The following is a 17914-nucleotide window of genomic DNA, read 5'->3' on the forward strand; positions in this document are numbered from 1 at the left end:
ACTCCAACCAACTTTTACATGAAAAAAACAGAATGTGAGAGTATGAAGAATTAAAGAATCATTAAGGAGGACTGATACATCACGCAACTCCTATATCAAGAATCATGCAGGAACGTGTGGACTTGTGTGGCAATTGCCCACACAGACACACAAAAATTACTAGTTACATTGTCAAAGCTCTGTAGCTATTTTGCTGATTAGCATGTGGGCATCCCTCAGCCACTGATTTTCTGAAGGCCTTCTGTCAGCAGCGAATATCTTGCTTTGCCTCCGACAGTTACTGTTTTTGGCGGTGACCCATTCAAACTGCGAACCGATGAGATTGGTCCTTTTCCTTGGAAAAAACTGTTGAATCAATGGCTGCTCATTGTATTTGAGAAGTCCTGCATTTCTCAAAATCAATCAGGCCAGTCCATGAAACTGGGCTTGATCCATCGACGGTCCAGCTGTTCTCTTTAGATGGCCGGGACACCATAAAACTTCTTCTTGGTCGATGTTTAACATTTATATGTTTTCTATTTGAGCAGATCCCCACCTCAACGTTTATGCATAATACATAGGTCATATATGCGTCTTCTCAACTTTCCAAGATCGTTTTCTTTTTTCTATAATGACACAAATACAAATTATTTAGGTTTCATGGCCAGAGAGGCTAAGCCTGTAATTTTCAAGCACCTCGTTCAAATTCGGAGATTCGAGAAAAGGTCTGCAGCGAATTCTTAGCTTTAATCCTGCTTGGAAGGTCTAGGATGCGTTGGGGCAGGAATCACCCAATGAAGCGTTGGAGCATAGCACCACAAGTAACCAAAACTGGTGACTGCGTTTCCAAGTAAAAATGTGACCCATGGATGCAATGGAAATCTGACACAAGAATATTCATGCATGTCTCTCTCTCATAGTCCACATCTTCCGTTAATCTTTCCACCATCCTTTAAGAGCTGTTTCAGAATAAAAAAAACAAATTAGTGCTAAATCAGAGAGAGAGAGAGGTGACAGTTGCTCATGAAGAGGATGAGTGGCAAGTGTTTCAGCTGAGTTCGGGTAGATTGAGTTGAGTGCCCTTATGGGCACCCAACGTACAAACTCAAGAATAAGGGACATTTTAGCAATTTTTAAAAGGTATGTCTTTTACTGTATTTCTTTTTGCTTCCACTTTTGTCTTCCTATTTTTTTTCATCGTAACCATACAAACTCAAGAAAATTTTTACAGATAACCAGGTTTGGAGTTCGGTGGACATGGGCCAATGCCGACATATTTCAATTAATGTACAGTCATAATGAGAAGTAGAGTGTCCGGTCCAAGGAAAGGTATTATAGAAAAGATATATTTTGAAAAAAGAAGTTTGTAATATATATATATATATAAAGTCTAAATAAACATCATTTCATTAAAAAAATTCAGAAGTACACCAACCTCCTTCTTTTTTCCCCGTACATAGGATGTGCATGCAACATACCTAAAACCCCATCTTTTTTGGTATGGTAACTGCATAATTGTGAGTCCATAAGGATGTGCATGCAACTCGATCTCACATCCCGCTGTGACTCAAAAGGATAGAAAAAAGAGAGCGGAAAAGAGGAGAAGCTGCAGTTTGTCTACGGTCATTGTCATGATGTAGATGAGACGTCACTCTAAAAATCTGGAATTACATCTCAAATTGATGGACTAGCATTTTCTCATCCATCTATTGGAACAAGTTTTTCTCAGAGACCTTAGACTTAATTTCTTGCTTAGGTGGGCATCTTAGATCCTTTTCATGACGTATGTGGAGGGCTATATATCTATATGATCCAAGATATTGCATACCTAAGGTCTGTTTTGAATAGGTGAAAAGTGAAAGCTGGAAGGACCGCACTTTCTTACGTATGAAGTACATCACAAAGCACCCATCCAGATATGCTTTCTATATCAAAATTTTATCTCTCTACATTTATCATTCTAGCAGCCAAACATTATGAAAAACTGAATTTTTCATTATAGATGGCCACCTTTGAAAGTCGATCAAACAAACTGATGGTCGCTAACATCTTCTCTAAGAACTTATTGCCTTCTGACCAACACTTCTGGCACAAACCGACTGTTGCATGCAACTGTCATATGAATATTGGGCATTAGTGCACAAAACAAATGTTCAGTCCAAAGAATTAAAATATTTATGAAGGATTGTATAACAGCCAGAACACTTTCTGAGTGTTGCGTGAATTTGCCCTGAAAATTGGGTCTGATTCAAGAATTATTAATTATAGTGCTCTATCAATCTATCCCAAATTTGAAAGGATTCATGATACAATCATAAAATGTTCACTTAGTGTAATCACCCCAAATTTTTCAAAAAGAATGCCCTCTTTTATTGAAAACACAAAACCCAATTTTTGGATCTAAATTGGTCCAAAGCCACAATCCAAATCCAAATTATATCCAGAAACCCAAGTTCAAATCCAAATCAAGCATTTGAGACCCATGTGCTCTTTCTTTTAACAAAAATGCCTCCTTTTAGAGGGTGATTTTGGTCTTTGTGGTAAACAAGACCCATTTGTCCCTATTTTTTGACAAAGAACCTCATTCTAAAAGACAATTTTGGTAAACAAGACCAATTTGTCCCTTCTTTTTGACAAAGAAGCTCCTTTTAGAGGGTAATTTTGGTCTTTTTGGTAAACAAGACCCATTTGCTCGTCCTTTTTGACAAAGAACCTCCCATTAGAGGGCGATTTTGGTCTTTTTGGTAAACAAGACTTATTTGCCCCTCCTTTTTGACAAAGAACCTCCTTTTGAAAGATAATTTTGGGTTTTTTGATAAACAAGACCCATTTGCCCTCTTTTTTTTACAAAGAACCTCCTTTTACAGGGTGATTTTGATCTTTTAAAAAAAATTCAAATTTAGGTTATGGCTCCAAAATCTTCTATAAATACCCCCACTTCACCCTCTTGAGCAAGAGTGGTCCTTGGAAGAAACCCTAGAGTATTCTCACTTGAAGACTTAGGGTTTTTCTTGAGGTCTCTCTCTCCCCCTCTTCCTCTTTCCATTCTCTTCAACTTGGAGCAAACTGCAACCCTTTTGGAGGCATTATCTTGGAGCTTCACTCAAGGGATCTTCAAGTGAAGGTGTTCATTTCGTTAAGTCATTTTCTCATTTAGAGGTATGTAATCATCATCCCTCTCATTTTTCTCCAATTTTCTTTCCTCTTAGAAAACCGCAAAAGAAGTTTGGCAAGGTGCCAAAGATCGTTACATGTGAGCAGTATAATACGGCCCATATGTATCAACTAGCACAAAAGAAAGCAGCTTGAAAAAGGGGACGTCATCTATTAGTGAGTACCTTGGTACTTCTAAAGCAATTTGGGATGAAAATGGATACTTATATATCATTGACTTCAGATCTTACTCCGGCCAAACGTCAACGTGAACAGGATAGTATCTTTGAAATTGTAGCTGGACTGCCTAATGATTCTGAGTAGCAATGTACTCAAATACTTATGGCTCACGAACTGCCTTCTCTAGCTTTCTGTTTTTCATTGCTTTGCATGAAGAGTAGGCGTAAGGCTCTGGATATGCTGGCTGATGGTTGTCAAGAGACACATAATGAAGACAAAATGGCCTTTACAACAAGCAATAGTGCCCAGTCACCAACAGTGAAGAGTCTATTAAACACAAATGTGAGGACTCTAGAAAAGTTTAATGTACTGATTTGCAAGAGGAATGGTCATTCTTGAGACTCTTGCTGGTTCCTTCATGGGAAACTAGACAAAAGGCAGAATTCAGCCTATAGAAGCATGGGACACAGTCAAGACAAAAGGGAAAGCAACTCTAGCCAAGTGAATCTGGCCATATCCTCATCGGAAAACCAAATCATGCTGGATAAACTGGCTGAAATGATAAAAGATCTTCAAGTTCAAAGTACAAGCAAAACAGGTACGACCCTTACTATGGTTAATAACATTGAGGGTAAGGATTTGCAATGGGTAGTTGACTCAGGGGCCACAGATCACATGGCCAATAAATCTTCTTTCTTAAGTTCAGTGTTCATTCTAGAGATATTGGTCCTCTTGCCACTGCCAACGACGCTCCTATAACTGTGAAAGGATTAGGTAACATAGATTTTTTTAATACAAGTACACTAGCAAGGTGGTTGTTATGCCTAAGCTTACAACCAATCTTCTATCGGGGTTGCAAAAAATGACTAAGGAGTTAAATTGCAATGTAGTATTTTCTGCTATTAATGTCATTTTTCAGGATCAGATGACTCAGAAGATGATTGGTGAAGGACAACTTGTCAATGGACTCTATCAAATAAAACCATGAATCATGCACTGAATGTAAATCATGTCAACGATGGAAATATCTGGCATCAAAGAATGGGTCATCCATCTTCTAGAGTTTTAGATTACATATTTCCTAATCTGTGCTTCAATTGTAGAGAGTGTGGAATATGCAAATTTGCTAGAATGACTAGACCTAAATTACTTTATTTGATTCCATTAGCCAAATACCATTTGATTTGATATACTCTTATGTTGGGGCCCTACGCCTATTGATTCTATGGATAAATTTTGTTACTATGTGCTATTTATTGATGATTTTCATAAGTCAACATGAGTCTATTTTATGAAAAATAAGTCTGAAGTGCTCTCTCACTTTTAAACCTTTTTATAAAATGATTGAAACTCAATATGCATTAAAATAAGTCTGTGGCTGATGCACATGAAGCTAATAATGAGACTCATGCTGAGAATGAGTGCCCCACAAATGATCATGAACTTGCAACAACTACTGAAGATGTAGAGAACAAGCCAAACTTATCAGAAGATCAAAAAGGATTAGGCGAGCTCCTTCACGCCTAGTTGATTATGAAACCTACCCAATCAGCAAGTATGTGTCGTACAATCAAATTTCTGACTACCCTGCCAAGTTTACTAGAAATCTTGATAGCATTGAGGAGCCCAAGTCCTTTCATTAGGCTTAAGGTGATCTAATTGGAGGAAGGCTATGAACAAAGAGCTAGAAACTCTAAGGCGAAACAAAACTTGGGAAGTTGTCATTCCTCCAAAGAGCACAAGCATAGTGGGGTGCAAATGACATTATAGAGTAAAATACAAAAGCGATCGCACCTTGGACAGATACAAGGCTCGTCTAGTGGCTAAGGGGTTCACGCGGACAAAAGGTTGGATTATGAAGAAACATTTGCACCTATCGCAAAGATGAATACATTGAGAATGTTCACTCTATTGCTTGCAACTTGAATTGATGTCTTCATCATGTAGATGTCCAAAAACACCTTTTTACAAGGAAAACTCAATGAAGAAATTTGTGTCTTTACCTCCCGGTCATCCAGATGAAAGGAAAGGAAGAGTCTGCAAATTAAATAAGCCATATATGGCTTGAAACAATCTCCTAGACCTTGGTACATAAACTTGGGTCAGGCATTGGAAAAAACAGGGTACCACAAATGTCACATAGACAATAGTTTATTTGTTAAAAAATTTGGAGAGAACATCACTGTTGTTCTAATTACGTGGACGACAAAGTCATGGCTGGAAACGATGCATTTGAAAAAAAACATTCGACATAAAGGATTTGGGAAAACTCAAATACTTTCTTGGCATTGAAGTTGCTCAATCTATAAAGGTATCTTGCTATGTCAAAGAAAGTATGCATTAGATATCTCAAAAACATTGGTTTCTCTTGCTCATGGACGTAGCTGGAAAGCCGAACCATGTAAAACTGTGCAGCCTCTTTCTCTCTATCATCTTCTTCTTTGATTAAATCTCAGTCTATCAATATAAATCTGAAAATTTACATGGATAAAAATGACAGATTCAGATTAGACATCCCTACCAAGTCTGAATTAAGAATTGTATTTATAAAAGAAGGAATCGTAAAATTTACTTGTTTCCACCATTCTTTCCTCCTGTTCTACTTCAAACTTCCAACCATGGAAAAATGATGTATTTGATGTAATCCAAGCAAGGGTTTCCTTCACAATGTTGCATGGGCAGTAAGCTTCTTGATTTCCACATTAAACTTCTTCTACATGACCAAAGAATACATCAGTTTTCGGCATTAAGAAGCTAAGCAGCCTCAATAGACAGGACAAGCTTCTACCAGAGGAAGAAACTAATCTAGTATGCACTTTAGAAAGGACAAGCTTCTGTGAATCGATCATGCCACCAAGTCTAGATCTTGATTAACCCTCCGCTCCTTCCCGATGTCCACATCTGCAGTGCCTGATAGGACCATAACTAGTTCAGATCTGATGAGATGACTCAGATGTTCTCTAGAAAAGAAATTATCTCTTGATCAACTAAGTCAATACCAGCTTCATGCCATCAAGGGACAAATGCAAGTTCCTACTAAAAGTGACTTGAAAACTAATGAAACTGCAAGAAAAGGAGGAAATTTGGAAATTCAAACTGTTACAGTCATAAGGTATTAGAAGCAAGTAGTTTTACAAAACAAATCATGAGAATATATATTGTTACATTAAAGAGAGGCAGCTCTTTGCAAGTGCACCATGTCTCAAACAGCAACTATGTGTTCAACAACTGTACTAAGTAGATTACACTGTGACATGTACCTTGTTTCCAATAGCTGTAGGTGTTCCGTCAGTCTTAAGAATAATATTTATAATTTCACCACTACATTCTACTTGTTGAGTGCATTGGCCCCCTGTAACAACATTCTAGAAATAAAATCAGCATTAACCCAATAGAAGATATACCAAGATAAAATCGAGAGAAAGGATAAGTAGGCCAAGTAAGGTTACTAAAAACAGCAAGAAGGCAATGTGCAGTATAAAGCTATAAGCCCAACAGATCTTCGACGCTCCATGAGAAGCAATTAGGGCACAAACATTAGCAAATAGGAATTCTTACATCCATAGTAGTGCTACATATAATAAGACTATGAATAATCATCTTAGCCATGTGTTGCAGGAGGAAGGCCTTGAAGTTGTTCAGTACAAGGTGCATATCAAAAAGTACAAGGTCATAAAATTCTAAATAAATAAGTAGATTCCATTGATTTTCAAATAAATATGTTCATTCATACAAAATATGTGTAATGGATCAAAGAGAGTGGGTCTTACAAAAGCTTTGAATGCTGGACGATGTGCAGCCATCTCATATATAGAGAAATCTGCAAAACCGTATCCAAAGCCTATATTAAAAAAATTTGTACATTATCGTATAAAGGTATTGGCCATCATGGAAAACACGGGAGAGGGAGAAGAGACCAAATATCAGATTCAAAAACCATATTGAAAGGCTTATTATAGATTGTATGAGAGTGTTATAGACTATATAGGTTAATCAACAAAAGGTTTGCAAAACACAACGAGCAGAAGCTATGGTAGAAAACATGCTTGAAATGTAGAATGATTTGTAACTGCACCTACTAAAAGCCCTTGATATTCTCTTTGACTTAGCAATTACTTACAAGACACACTATTAGAAAGTGACTCGTAAAAGATGGTAGAGACATTATGGAGGAATGACCGCCATAGCATATGCAAGATAGCATGTGTATAAAAATATAAATAAACGTGCATTAAAAGATAGATATAAATACGTAAACAAATAGCTACGTGTATACATAAATAAATAGAGAACTAATGTCAGTATCACTTCAAATAATATGTCACCTTTTGAGTCTTTGACAACTTTGAAGAAACCAAATGTCAAATTAGGACTCGTGTGTAAAAAAAAAAGTGTAGCAATGCTGTCAAGCTACCATACTCACAAATAACATTCGGAGTTTTAAACGGCAAGGGTTTTCTTGGATATAAAATGAAACCTTGAAAGAAAAGGGAAAAATATAGTAAATTTTCATAAAATTAAGAAAACAAAAAATAGGAAAAATAAAATAAATGAGAAACTAATAGCACAAACATCAAAAGATAAGTAGATTTGCAACAAATAAAACTAGAAAATGAAAAAAACGTTTGGCATTGAAAAAATGAAAAAATGTTTAACGTTCATTTTTTTGTTAAACGTGTGTTTTTTTGTTTTAACGTTTTAAAATAAAACACATTTTTTTTCAAAAAACACGTTTTTTAAGTTTTAAATGACAATTTAATTTATCATGTTCTTTGTGACAATTTAATTTATCATGTTCTTTGTGACACTTCAAACTACTTATATGTATCCACACCATTACCCACTGCTCTTCCAAGATAATCCAAGATGCCCTCTATTGTCCGTGCAACACCACCTTTCAAATCAAATAGAACTTGAACATCATATTTGAAAAGAATTAACATGGCATTATTATGAGAACAGTTTCACACAGAAGAAACCTCAAAATGATTGAATGTGGTCAGACTAAGAGAAATGATATTGAAAGATATACAAAATGTGTCATTTCTAATATTCTAACATTTAGATCCACAAGAGGTGGGGGGGAGGGGGGAGAGAGCTAAACCTACAATAACCACGAATACACAATTATGACCAAATAAAACCCCATTGTACTTATAGGTGACAAAAGTATAGAACTTTTGTTCCTATAATAACAATTCATTTCTAAGTTGGATTATATTCATGGCTGGACTCGATGTTAAAAACTCAAATTTTTCAACATCAGAATTGGAGCAATGTCAAAATTTTACAAAAAAAAACGAAAAAATGCAATTTCAAAGCAAATTTCGAATCTAAAGAACAATTTAAATTCAAATCATGAATTGACTCATGACACGAATCCTAACATAGGATTATGAGTCCAAACTGGATTCGAATTAGAATTTGAAATCCCAATCCAATTACCATGTCATTTGAAATCCATATCTGATTGCAAAATTCAAATTTTGATTTAAATCTGAGAATTATATCTAATTCGGTCTAGAATGATGTGTGGGACCCACATGTAGTGCCACCTAGGTCATGTGGTCAAAAGCCCCAAGGGGTTACGCACTTCTTCTTTTCAAAATATCTCTTCACAGTTACTTTACTCAGTCAAAGTACAATTTAGCTCAATCAAGATCGTTCCTAACCCAAATTCATCAAATTATCTCAATCAAATCAACATCAGCTTGCAGATGAGCTTCGACTTTGGTTGTTTTGTCAAATTTGACTAATTTAGACAATTGTGCCCTTCTATAATCAAATTGAGATTTCAGAACTTAAATTGGGTTTTTATGAAAGGAAAATGTACATTTTAATTTGTCAAATATATAAATCAAAAAATTGAAATTCAATATTTAGAACCAAATTTTGATTCAATTGAGATCCATTTTCAATCAAATTATGGATGAAAATACCTTTTAAGCCAAATTTAATAAAATTTTCAAAATTTATTCAAATTTAAATTCAATTGTTATAATTCAATAACATTTAGAGCTTAGTATTTTGATCTCTTCATCAAATTGCTGCAGCAATGAGCTAGAAGGAAAAGCCAAGGAGGAGAAAAAAAAATCATCCAAGCCCCCTTCCCTCCCCCTATTCTCTTTATCGATTTTGGCAAGTTAGGTTGCTTAAGTGAAACCTTACTTAGGATTTCATAGTGAGAAGCTCTCTCTTCCCCACTGCAAATTCCAACAAGTAAGCCATTCTTCTTGTCACTTGCTAAGCTTGAATCCAAGTTTGGATTCTTGCTTAGGATTGCTTGAATTAGAAAACAAGCAAAGAGGAAGATCAAGCATCAAGACCGACCATAAAGTAGGTAATTCCAATCCATTTTTCTTCTATTTCAGTTTGTTGCTATTTATTTTTAATTACAGCACTCATGGGAAGGATTTATTTTCATATTTTTCATGGTTGGGAATGACGTTCTGCTAAAGAAAAAGCCACGAATCAATGTATATATCAACGCATGATGCATGCATGAACCAGTGATTTCCACGTGAGAAAGAGGTTTGGTATAGTATATATAATATAAATGCCAATTATGGACAGACACATTCTTATAAAAGTGCTCCACCTTTGCATGGTGAAATTAAAGATGAACCAGCTTGAGTGTTCTTTTATTTCCTTTAATTTAAAGTCATTTTAATTTGTGTCTTTTTATTTTAATTGATCAAGGGCGGTAGAGGGATTAGAAACCAGTTTTCAATCTCCCTACGTAAAGAAACCCAGCCATTAATCATCATGATTCATAGGCCATGTGATCCCTCGTTAAACTTTTCATTTGGAGGGATAACATGTGCACATATATATATATATATATATATATATATATATATATATATATATATATATATATATGTGTGTGTGTGTGTGTGTGTGTGTGTGTGTGTGCACGTGCGATCTCTTGATTAAGAGTCATGCTTTTCTTTTAAAATCAGGTTGAAACATGTTTTCAAGTTGATTTTAAGAAAAGAAGATCATTCTGTTGATTTTCATAGTGCGAAGGTATGAAATCGCTTTCATTTCATCTCTAAAATTCCTTTTAGAAATTGTTGATTTCATTTATCAATTTTCAAACTTACATGAAATTGATTATATTTCAAGAACAATGTAAGATCATACTTAAGACCCTAATCTTTATATACCCTAAAGAACAAAATCAAAAGTGTTTTAATAATCCAAGAAATGGATGGATTTTTTAGCACAATAATTTGCAATTTAGCTTGATTTTGGGGAGAAAGAAAAGTTATTAGAATTCCATGATATGAATGAGAGCATGTGGCACATGTTTTTTGCCGACTTGGATGTTCAGTTCACATGGAGTCAAACTGAATTTCATCATTTTCTAAGAGTCAAACACTCTTATAATCAATATTTAATTTTAAATCATTTAAATTGGAATAAAAATCTCAACTTCATCCATATTTTCTTTTCCTTTCGTGCCTTCTCAACCTGCAACTCAAAATAAAGTTCTTAATTAAATGTTAAAATTAATCATTATTAAAAATTAATTTCTATTTGAAGTACGACTTGGAAACAACCGGATTTCTATCAACCCATCCACCTACAATTTCTTGCCTTTCTGCACCAAATTTCCATATCAATTCTTCATATGGAACAACCTCCCTGACTGTAGTAGCTTTATTTTCCTGCTCAATTTTTGCCAGCCCCCTCCACAACGGCTCTTTTGAGGGTCTTGTAAGCATATTGTATGGTAAGGTATTGTAAGCATATTGTAAATTTATTTTTGTAATTTGTTAGCAACTAAAAAAATCCTAAAAATAGCGATAATTCAGAAAAATCTAGAAAAATGTTTTCTATATAAAAGAACTCATTACAATATCACACACATAATAAATATTCATAAATCTTCATCTATGGACATAATGATAACGACATGATTAAGATGATAAAAATTGAGGTCTTAAAGACTTACAATATATGTTTTACTGTTTTTACATCATATTATCAAACAATTAAAATAAGCAACCTATCTATTCATCTTCTTCACCTTTATTATAATATTCAAACTCATTTTGCTTCATTGTCTTCTTCCCCTTCAAGTGGAACGTCCTCACCAGCATATGCAGGCTCACCCTCTTCAATGTTCAAAAGGAGTAGGCCACAATGAGGCCTCCATCCTTTCACATCAAATTCCTGAGATGATCACTACTGCTCAGAGTGTCATTGTCAAAATTCAAAAGCAATTGCAAATTCCAAATAATGGTTATTAATGGTGCTAGGGTCACTCTCAAAAAGCATGTTTTTTCTTCCAGCAGCCACAATTCCTCATCTGTTCACTTCAAACCTTCCAAGATAGTCAAACAAACTGAAACATTCATCTCCAAAATATTTTTATGGTATGACAAATGACAACTGCATTTTCCATGTGGTGAAACATGAAGAGGTAATCAGTAATCTGTGGCTCGAGGTGGTCTCCGTGGCAGAGCTACATCTGGTGTGGGCAATTACCGACATCAGCCTACAAATTTTGCCTTATTTACATATGTAAACATAATTGAATTTAGTTTTTTTTTTTTTCATATGAGTGCCCCTTCAAGTTTAAAATTTAAACTTAGAATGCCCCTCAATCAGAAATTTCTAGCTCTGACACTGGTGGTCTCCCTATCTATTAGTTCCATTCGCATGAAAAACTGGACTTTACTTGTTAAACGATAGCATGACATTTTCAATTTGCAATCAAAATTGGAAATCATTGATGAGATGTAAATATGAATGGTAAGAAATAATTTATGGAAACCATTATTGTATCTTATCAAGTTATTTAAGGGTCCCTATCAATAGGATGTAGGAAATCAATGGATTTCTTGGATGAAGGCCTTCACACATTTTAATGGTTGCATAGATAAACCCTGAGGTCATAAACATATTTGGTTTGCTTGGCCTTTTACATTAAGTACTCCATTGCTAAAGTTTATCTTTCATTATTAATTTTTAAGGTGATAAATTATTTAAAGGTCATTTAAGTAAAACATATATATATATATAATAAACGTTATGCTACATATAAAATAGGTTTATGCAACCCCTGGAATCCAGCCGTATAATTGAATCAAATATATTTTACTTGCATAATAAGTTCTAGAGTGTTTGGGGTCTTATTGTAAACCAACTTAAATTCTTTCTTCAACTTAAATTATTTTTTTTTTCCGTAATGCAGTCTAAAGAAGCATGGCTTGAACAATTCATTTCCTTTCTATTCAAACAAGCTTTTATAATTATTTGTTTCTTTCATTTTGTTTCTTCTCCCTTTCTCCACAATTCCTTTCTTTTTCTTTCTATTCTTTTCCTTTTTACCCTACTTTCCCTCCATCGAGCACTTTGAAATGACCTTATATAAGAAGTTACATGGGGAAATAGGTCGCTACTGCTGTACACTTGTAGCTCCTTTTATCTTGAGAATCAGGACAATCACAGTGCTATTAAACTTCTTCACCATTCTTCTTATTCCAAAGAAGAGTTCAACCATCTTGATTATGTCATGACTGATTACTCCTTGGTACTGTTGAAAAAGGGACATGAAGGATCCATTATGTACTGAAGCACTCTCCGCTTTCAAACTAAAGTTGCATACTTCACTTCTTTTGCTAAAACAGGTCATACGAGGAAAGTATTTATTGGGTCGGCCCTAGGGTCAAAAGGCTGCCCTTGGCCCCGACTCAATATGGGCTGGGTGCCTGTTAGGACGAGACCCGGCATCGACCAAGACCTCTGCCAGATGCCGATCCTCTCCCAAGATCTCTCGGAAGAGCCGTTGGACAAAACTAAAAAACAAGTTATTTACAAGATGAATACCCAGCCGGACAGCAACCCCGGGTCAAAAATCCTTGGGAAGTAAAATACAGGAGAGGTTACCCACCCAAAAGCTTGAACCTACTACAAATTGCTAGAAGGTTGTGAGGCTAGTACAAGCGCGATCAATACATGAGTATTTCTCCTCACTCAACAAACCATTCAAACAAGCACATCCAACACATCCTCTCATACATGCCTAGGACGGCCAAACCATACCCAAGCCCGTAGGTGGTCAGGCAGCCCACGGTCATGTTTTCGGCACTTGTGCCTCCAAGGTACCACTATGGATGCCAAGGCTATTGCCGGGTATAAAGCAAAAGACCCAAAGAATCCCATTGTTATACGGAGGGAAGAAGTATACCTGCCAGTCAGTCCCGGCTTAGGGCAGCAAAGGACTCAGTTGAGAACCGGCAGCTTGGTGCTGCCCTCGAGTATTTCAGCAACCAAGGATGAAGGACTCGGCCCACCTGGCCGAGGGAAGTGAAAGCTTCTGCCGATTGCTGCTGGAATACGAGAGGGGTATCCTTCTCGGCTACGGCACTCCTTGCTGGTGATGAGTAGGCTCCAGTGGATAGAGGCTCGGTTGCCTCGAAGGTGAAGGCGCTCCTTGATTCTGCCATAGAGGGGTCCGCCTTGGTGAGGATAAGTAGGAGGGTCTTGGTTGGGTTGAGCTGAGCTGGTTCTGATGTGACCTTGTCTGGGCTCGACCAAATGCTAGGCTCGGTTATGGTTAAGAGAGGTAGGTTCAGGTATGGCTAATATGTAGGTGGCATGCAGTGAGGTTAGGTCTAAAGGGCAAGGTAGGATGGGAATGATGGATGATTAGGTGTTAGGGTCGGTTGGCGCAAGGTGGCGACACTTCCTCTACTTTAGGAAAGTCTCACATTGGCAACGGCTAGTGATGAGGTGGCCGTGGATTATGGCAAGAGAGTTGTGAGTAATGGATTGGAAGGACGAGGGGCCGTTATGGAAAGGTATGGCGCGTGGAGAAGTTGGAAAGCACATGGGGGAATGAAGGGTTGGATATGGCAAGGGGTAATGGCCCATGGAAGGTTTCTTGTTTTGGAGCTAAGAGATCACGGGCTAGGATCTCGGGGCGGTTATGGAAAGTGGGGAAAGGGGAAGCGCGTGGAGGTGGCTGGCTCCTACCTTTTTGGAATGCATAGGAGTAGGACACGCTAGAGGGGGACTTGCCTTTGTGGTGGACCGTTACAAAGAGGACTGTTGGCGCTCGAGGGAGGCTGCTCCATCCAATAATTCTGGCAGTGAGAGAGTTGCAAAATGTGGCTGGCGGCTTGGGTTTCTCAACGCCTAGCATGAGCTCTCAATGAAAAGCCAGAACTGCCCTTTACAAATTACACCTTAAGAAAATATGGTGGTTATAATCCATGGGCAATCCTAGAATGTTTTTGGGGCAATGGCTAGCTGTTTTGGTGAGGTGTGGCCAGAAAGTTGCTGACGCACAGCCAAACTAGTGGGCATCCAAACTGATATGCATGACTTCACACACCAGTTTTGTTGGAACCTGCCCCTTGTTCTAGCTGTGGTTGTGGCGGTTCCAGCAGCTTAGATCCAACTGAAGAATAGGATCTCGATGGCCATCGAATGACAGCTTTCTCCCGAATCTCTTTTCCACTACAAATGTTGAATGAGGGCTGTCGGTGGTTAGAGATGTCTCGATCAAACTTAGGGTTCAGCCTTAAGATTCCGATGTAGAACTGCCCCGTGGAAAGGATAGAACCGCACCGTCCCTAAGCAGATTTTTCCTTCACCCGATCTAGGATCTACAACTAGTTTTGCCATTTTAAAACCCATGGACCATGCAAGATGGGCCAGATCGTGTGCCTTAGGGCTAGTTCATTCAGATCTATAGAACAACCTTCAAATGGAAGTACCAAGGGGAGAATGGGTACTTGCCTATTTGCAAAGGATGCCGGTCGTCGATCCTACGTAGGAAGAAATCACCCAAGTGTTGAAAATCATTCTCCTATGCAGCCTTCCCATAGATCAATCCCAGCCTCTAAACGTCCTTGTGGTTAGGACGAATGCACCGTGGATTGAATAATACCTTGCTGGTTGGGATACATAGGTGGTATGAAGAACCATTGAAGGAGGTCGCTGGTAGCCCCTTCACAAGATCTACAACCTTGAATCCACTCGGCTATGCAAGAAAGGACTTTCATAGAGAGAAGATGAAGAGAAAGAGGAAGCCCATGGGTGAACCAAGAGCTCCGACCATGCCGGTCGGGGTTGGAGAAGAGCTCTGGCCACCATCGGTTGAGAACAAGTGGAGAAGACAATCCCCACTCGGACAAGGAGAGTGAAAACGATACTCAATTCTTCATTGGCATAAAATGTGTTTAGGGTTTCCCCTTTGTAGAAGACTTATATACATAAAAAGTGTCTCGGTTCTAAACCTTTAACCTGAGATGAGACAAATGCAAAACGATTCTAAGTGTCTCAAACTGAGACGTTCCAAAAGCAACTAAAACAAACTGCTAAAGCAAATCAAACATGGGCACGGATGTTGATCCATTTGCGACCGCTCCAAAAGATCTCAGACTTGTGAATCCAAGGGTAACTTACCTAGGTTTGCCCTAGGCTGCTCTGTTGTTTTGGTAAACGTTTCGACATCTGCTTTGATCTGGCCTAAACCGAGTTGTGGTCCACTATTCTGATCTTCAATCTCCACAGAACTCAGCTCCAGCCAGACTCTCTCCTTTCAGCCTTTGCTGCTCCACGCTCACCTCCCACTGCAGCCGCATGAGTGTTGCCTAAAGGGAATCCAAGAGTTGGTCCTTCAACCTCGCCTAGGTGCCTTGTGGTGCCACCCACTCGCGTGCGCTTGACCTGACACGCGTGGGTGCCGTGGTTGGCACCTTCAGCATGGTTAGCTGCCCTGCTGCCGCAGCAATGGCCCCTATCCTTCAGCCACATTGCAGGCTGGCCTCGGCATGGTTAACTTGAAAACTCTCCAATCTCCAAATTCATTTTCAAAACAAGTTCAAGTCACTTATTCAAAATGAATTTTGGTTCTGGAATCCAAACTCTCAATGCACAAGCAGATAGGATTTGCATCAATAACTCGTGCATGATGCAAGTGATCCTTCGTCCTTGGTCCAATTACCCCTGTTAAAGGTGGCAGGAACGGTTGGACCTCGTACCGACGGGCGGATCCCTTTCTCTTGAAATATTTTCCTCAAAACCTCAATTTTTAAAGAACTTTGCCGATTCGCATTTCGACCCCCTTTGAGAAAGGGGTGGGATGCGAACAGTACTCGGCTTATTGCTCACCCTTTTGTACAACCCAATAATTTCAAACAATGAGCCATCTATGAGGCCAATTGTATTTTTGTATCTTATTTCTTTGAGCTTAACAGTTTGCACATTGTTTAATCTATGTTCCATTTCCTATAAAATTACTTGGGGGTGCCAGTTTAACTAATTTCTCTCTCCCACTCGGCAGCACAAACTACTATTTAAAATAAGAATAAAACATGTAATTCCCATCTCTTTTCCTCTCTCCCTCTCTTTGTCTCTATCTCTACATGCAAGAGAACTCAAAGGGCATGAGCTGTCACTTTGTTTCTTTCTTCCACCACATTTCACTTGCAGTGGAAGGAAAGCCAAAAAAAAGGAGCCACCCTGTTGAATAGAACCATTAATATACATTATATGACAGTTCAATCATCCTTGATATTAAGGTTGCAGATTTGGTGGCAGAGACGCAGACTTAAGAGGTGGAATAAAAAGGCTCAAGTCAAAATACGTATCTGAAGTTGGAAGATTGTGTTTCCCATGGCAATATGGTGGCTATGGAAAAACAGGAATTATGAACACCATGACAACCAGAAAAAATCCAAATCTGTTACATCAGAAGCAATTGACGTCTTTTTTATAGGACTTACCAAGTGCTAAATATGACTCCTCAAGCAAAATAACAAGTTTCTACTACTTTTCATCCTTTTTCATGTAGGAAGTCTCTCACGTATATCACCAACTTCAACACAAATCAGCATCAACCACAAAAGCATGTAGAAAACTGATATGCTAATGACACCACATTTGAAAGACACCCTATTTTAAAGCTACTCACAGTACCTACACCACGGTCCTCATGAATCTTCATGATCGTCGATCAACACTAGCTATTGCCGGAAGGAATTCCCATCTTTCTGTTTGCTCTCGCTCCCTCTCTCTCTCTCTCTTTAGACATGCATAAGAACTGAAAAGGCATAGAGCTGTCACGTTATTTCATTCTTCCACCACACTTTCACTTTTAGTGATGGAGAAGTCAAAAAAAGGTGAACCATCCTGTTGAATTGAAATGATTAATTTACATGATAGGACTTTGTCAATCGTTCATGTTGTTAATTGTTCATGTTTGAGATGATGTTCACGCATAGTAAACTAATTTTTTTAATTAATATGCAAATAAACAATAAGAATGAGCGTTTGGGTTGGAATTTCTTCATTATTATGTCGATTTTGATGTTAGGATTTGTCCAACTTGAAAAAGCCCTTCAGTGTACATGTTAAAAAATGCATCTTCCTGAAATCACCCGAATATGGATCCCGATAAGAGCTTTTTTATGTTGCTCTCCATTTCCTTGTAATAGATGAAATGATTATTATTTATGCTCACGTATAAAAATATTTGGATTCATGTTTCCAAAAGAATTTTGAAAGCAAGAACCATCTTCAATGAGGCTTCGGAAACTTAATTTAGCCTCTTGCATGAGCCCAAGTTCCTCATCGACTT

The 17914-nt window shown here is 37.8% G+C and overlaps 1 pseudogene; it reads left to right on the top strand.

Moving 5' to 3' along the window:
- LOC116255246 (translocase of chloroplast 159, chloroplastic-like) overlaps positions 1 to 15476 on the top strand; it is a 36759-nt pseudogene extending 21283 nt beyond the window's left edge.
- Positions 15477 to 17914: the final 2438 nt, after the last annotated feature.

The sequence above is a fragment of the Nymphaea colorata genome, chromosome 5 (genome assembly GCF_008831285.2).
Source record: "Nymphaea colorata isolate Beijing-Zhang1983 chromosome 5, ASM883128v2, whole genome shotgun sequence".
Lineage (NCBI taxonomy): Eukaryota > Viridiplantae > Streptophyta > Magnoliopsida > Nymphaeales > Nymphaeaceae > Nymphaea > Nymphaea colorata.